The sequence below is a fragment of the Phasianus colchicus genome, chromosome 10 (assembly GCF_987193195.1).
Source record: "Phasianus colchicus chromosome 10, bPhaCol1.hap1.1, whole genome shotgun sequence".
NCBI lineage: Eukaryota > Metazoa > Chordata > Aves > Galliformes > Phasianidae > Phasianus > Phasianus colchicus.
The window spans coordinates 17605655-17610896 of NC_143445.1; the positions used below are offsets into that span (position 1 = coordinate 17605655).

General features: G+C 43.6%; 1 long non-coding RNA gene across 1 annotated transcript; it reads left to right on the forward strand.

The window, feature by feature from the left end:
• The first annotated feature begins 1011 nt into the window (after positions 1-1011).
• LOC149916639 (uncharacterized) lies at positions 1012-3872 on the forward strand. The gene is made up of 3 exons (XR_016469471.1): positions 1012-1668; positions 1823-1997; positions 3576-3872. It is a non-coding gene; the product is annotated as an uncharacterized LOC149916639 (long non-coding RNA).
• Positions 3873-5242: the final 1370 nt, after the last annotated feature.

Here is a 5242-nt window from a genome sequence, read left to right on the forward strand (position 1 = left end):
ACACAAGTATCCCTCATGAATCCACAGCACACAAGCAAATTGACCTCACAGTGTTTTCTCCCTGTATTTTCAGTATGTAGTTCCTTGTGTTTTAAAGGCATTGGAAAATAAAATGGTTTGGTTTAAGAGGATGATTCAGAGTGAGATAATAATCCACAGTTGTAATGGATGAGCCTCACCATGCTGTGCACTTTCTGAATTCTCCTCATTGGAGTTTCTCCTTAAACACTGAATTACCTCTGCTCTGCTCCCCATACTTTCTCAGTCACTGCAGACAGAACTGGCTTGGTGAAGCGGTTCTTATGGAAACACACAAGAGCCACTGGAGCAGAAACAATTTTTGCTTCCCTGGAGCTGCACCCAAATATTTTTATAAATTCTGTTTTTTTGTAACAGGTTATTTTATTTACTGTGGCTTAAGTAATGCCAGTGAAAGATTTCTATTTAAACACGATGTGTTTACACTTTCTGTTTGCTTGTTTGCTGAGAGAGCTTTTTACCCAGCCTCACCGGAGGGAGGAAACTGATTTAAAGAAAATCCAGAGCAAGGTATTGTTTAAACTGGAATAAGTTCAGACATGGAGCGGGGGCACACTGTCAGCGCACCGCTGCTTGCGCTGAGTCAGAGCCCGAGTGGAGCAGGGTGCTGCTCGGCTGCCAGGGGTGCACAGCCCTCCTGCACAGCAGCCCGGGCAGTGTGCCACCATGGCTCAGGCAGTGTGCCACCATGGCTCGCTCATGCAGAAGCGGTGCAGCAGAAGTGACCTTCCCACGCAGCTCCTGGCTCCGTGCCATCAGCAGCACCCTCTGCGCACCAGCAGAAGGGAGCTCTCTCTGTCACATTCTTGGTGGGACATTAGGTATTAGAATTAATATAATTAATTATGTTAATTAATAGAATGACTAGGGAGACATAATCTTCTTACATAGGATAGGTGTTTACCGTCAAAGATTCTGCACCTGGATGCTCCTACCCTACGTTCTGCTGAAGGTATTCTTTGAGCATGCAGGAACCCCAGCACCCTGCTCCACACTACTGCACTGCAAACTACTGCACTTACACAAGCTGAGCCACTTCTGCCTTTCAAGGCTGACTGATGCTTCCCAAACACCCAATTTTGTGGCAGAAAGGATATATGATTAGAAGTTAATGCCAGCGTCTCACTGTTCTAGGCTGCGATAGCAATTACTGTCTATGGACAGCTCATTCAGCCACATACTGCTCATACATAGATGCACACGTTCTCATGGCCCTGAGCAGGGAATGAGGGCTTTTGGCGACCCGTGGGCCATCCCTTGGGCCAAGGTCAGCTGAGCAGAAGAGCTTTTACTCTTGGTGCAATGGTGGTATCTTGTATGACCACTCACTGCCAACGCCTGCACCGCGTGAGGCAGTGTAAGGGCAAAGCGCAATGCTCCATTTCCAAGTGGAACAAATGAGAGCATCTGCCAACCTCTGCGTATGTATGAGGTCATTGAGGTTACATTCCTTCAGGTCAGAAAACAGAACCAGCGTGATCTCACCCTCGTGCCAGTTTCTCCACATTGCAGAGTTACCACAAGGCCTGACGACACGCTGCTGCTGGGCCAGGCAGGACGGGACTGTGGGCTTGTCTGCACTGCTGGGAAACAAGCAGCCAGGAATGGGCACGCACAGGCAACCTGCAGGTAAGAATGCAGAACAGTCACTCTGGTTTTTCCACAGCGTGAAACAGCCGAGTTCATAGCACGCACCACCCAAAAATCCTTAAATCCCTGCTCTTCACTACACTTTGACCACAATCATTCGTGCTCCTTAGTAAAACCATGCCTTATTTATCAGAGCTCGCAGACCACATTTCTTTGGTGCCTGCTGTCCAGCTGGAACAGAGGTATACCACTTCAGAGTGTGCAGCCCTGAGGACCACAAAGGGAGATGGGAGCAGCACAGTGGAAGGGGGCTATAAAGCCCCACAGAAGAATCGCATTTTCCTACTCCTCGTTTGTTATTCTATGTGGTAATGTATTAATTCCTTCACTAAGCTCTTCTGATTGTTTTTATTACCCTTCTGATGTCACGCTGAATATTGCTGTTATCCTTATAAACACACAAACCCCTTTCTGAAGAATTTTAGCCATCCAACCAACATGCCCTGAGACCTTGAAGTCAGTACACTCAATTCATCAGTTGAATTGAAAATAATTGAGCTTTGGATGAAAAGTTCACTATGTAGCCCTAAGGCTAATACATTTGATATGGTTAAAGGTGTAAGTATGTGTGCATAAAATGAGTATCATTCTAATGAGTTTTGTATTTTCTTAGATGAAACTTGACAATTTTGACAATAAATCTCCATGCAAAAAAAAAAAAAAAGGTGTGTTTACAAAGGCACGTGTCAGGTTAAAGACACAAACGTATCATACAGAGGCTTACATTAAAGAGAGGAATTACTTGAAGTTGATGTGGGCAAAGTGTACCTCTGTGTTTAATTCACAATAGGCATATGTGAAAGTCCACGCTTCATCTTGCAAACCTTACAAAGGTTTGTCCAGGCAGAAAGAGCCCTGCAGATGCCCCAGGCCTGGCCAGGAGCACCCAGCTCTGCCGGCAGCAACCTGGCATAGTGCTGCTGGCGGAGCTCATCTGCATGGTGAGCCGCACGGGCAGCCGCAGTGCAGTAGATATTGGAGACGCTGCTCTGAAGGAAGCACCTGCAAAGCCACCACTGCACCGTATGAGTCTGCTGGGGGGTGGCAGCAGACAAGAGAGCATGCAACACGGGCCCCAGCCACAGTGTTTGAAGGCCTGGAAACAGGAATGCACCCGTTCTCCTCCAGTTTAATACAGGAACTCCTGATCCTCCTCAAGAATACCAGCTGTGACTTGATGTTAATGTCAGTGAATAGCAAATACTCCCCCTGACATCAATCTGGATCACGTTTAATTGCAGAAGGATTGTCTTCAAATAGGCTGCCGCTGGTTCTATGTTTAGGACTATTTTCCATGCTCACTGATAGTGTCCTGCTTCTTTCCAGAGCTACATAACCTGATGTCCTGGCTAGCTTTGGGCCCAGCCCCGTAAGTCGCACTCCCATGAATAAGCCTTATCCATGAATACAGTGAGTCTCGTGTCATGACAAAAAGCTTTAATAAAATGATGTTCTGTGAGCACAATGAAAAGCCAGTCCAATCAGTACCCAGCTAAGACAGGGATGAATGCACGATAAGCAACGCTTCTACATGTATCGTCGGGCCCTAGCACCCCCAAAATAACCACACATGTTGAGTAAACAACATGAAGAAGCTGATTTCTGAAGACCTATCTAGATAACATATTTATTGTTTTCAGTACAGAAATCCTGAATAGGGCTCTGGAAATTGGAATCGTGAAAATAATTATGGTGATGATAATGATAAATTTAAAATGCTTTCCAGACCAGAAGCTGAGGAAATCTCTGGAGAGGTCTTTTGGTGGAGTTCATAAATCTTAACACCTTTTTTAATTAAGTATTAGTTATTTCATAATCTACATTGCTTACTTAGCAACTGCTTCGTATTGAGTATGCTATCCTGGCAACATACATTTTTGCCGTAGGCCAGGATCTCAGAACTCCATTTGGATCATCTGTCATCCCCAGTCTGCCTACATTGTTATTCTATAGCTGCAGATCTCAAGATGATGAACAATGCTGGATATTCATCAACCTTATTTCGAAAATGGAGTAACTATGATGTAATGAGATGAAGAAATTTGCTTGATGCCATTAAACGCATTCGCATCCATACAAAGACTAGAAAACATTTCCCTATTTGTGGCACTGCTTGTAACCCACTGGACATGAACGCCCAAACCACTTCTTACTGCCATTTGCTGTTTCAGCAAATTGGTGCACTGAAGGAGGCATTAATTCACTCTTCAGGGATTTTTAAGAAACTTTTATATGACTAAAAAGAGGACTTCAGATGCTTCAAAGAAGAGAGAATGCTGGCACTATCATGGCACTTCAGGGACTGAAACTCAGTCTGCAAAAGCTCAAACAAATTCAAAAGAAGGAGAATTGTATTTATGGAGGGCTGATGTTCTGCATATAGAAGCGTGTGTTTTGGTAGACATTGTGAGCTTCAGGAAGTCACTGAAGGGAATAAAATACAAATATGCAGCCATGATATTTTATGATGTTTCCTTTCTTTGGCCTTTTTGGGGGTTATCAAATGTTTGGTGGGTACTTGGCATATGGGTAAGTAAACTCATGAGGAAAATGTAAAGGTAGGAAATTGAAGTGACTGATTATGCAAATTCTGTAATTTTCATAGTTATCCACTGGGGACTTCTCAGGTCCTTTGTGTTACCAGAAGTCAGGTTTTGCAGTCAGAATGTACACAGTCTCTATGACTGTGTGATAATGCAGTTGTTCCAGATGGTTATCCATTCAATTAAGAGCAAAAAATGATTTTAGCTATATGCAGTGAATTTGGAAGTACCAGTGACATCAAATTTCTTTGCTTCTGGTGGGTTTTTTTAAGCATCCATACAAAGCACTATTTTAAATTTTTAAAAAGCTCTTATAAGATATGAAGGCAAATACTGCTAGATTATTCTATTCTTCTTGTTTTAGAACTTTTGAAAATAAGCTTACAGTTCTAACACATCATTAATGTCCATGCCTTCCAAGATGTTCTGGAACTTTCTCTTTGCAACACAGCATGGAAAAGGCTGAGGATAAGTGGTTGCAAGTTTACAGATTGTAAGAGATGTGATGTGAGCTTGTAATTCAGGTTCTGTGTCATCTGTGGGAAAAACCATAGAATGCTCATCTCTACTCCTTGCACACACCCAGATGTGGTATCAGATTCTGATCTCTTTAATCATTACAACTTTTCATTATTATTTGAATCAGCACACTGTCTGGAGAGATTCACTGCAGAACAGAACGTTACTATGCCATGTGCTCCCACCTCCTGCTCTGCACTGGTAAATCTCTGACAGACTTCAGTTATTACGTGATATTCCATGTAAACCTGACTTCAAAAGTAGATGAAGGATTATCTTGCAGGCATGCTCCTACCACCAGCACTCTGTTATAAAGCTTTTTCTTTTAGGGCCAAGTGGGCAAGTGCTTGTAACTGCTGCCAGGTGGAGCTCCCCTGAGTTGGACTGGGAGTCAGTGGGGGCAGCGAGGGTGTGGTTTTTCATTCTTGTATTTCTGCAAGATGATTTTGAAAGGTGTTGTCTAACAGTTTATAGATCACAGACAGGGTTAC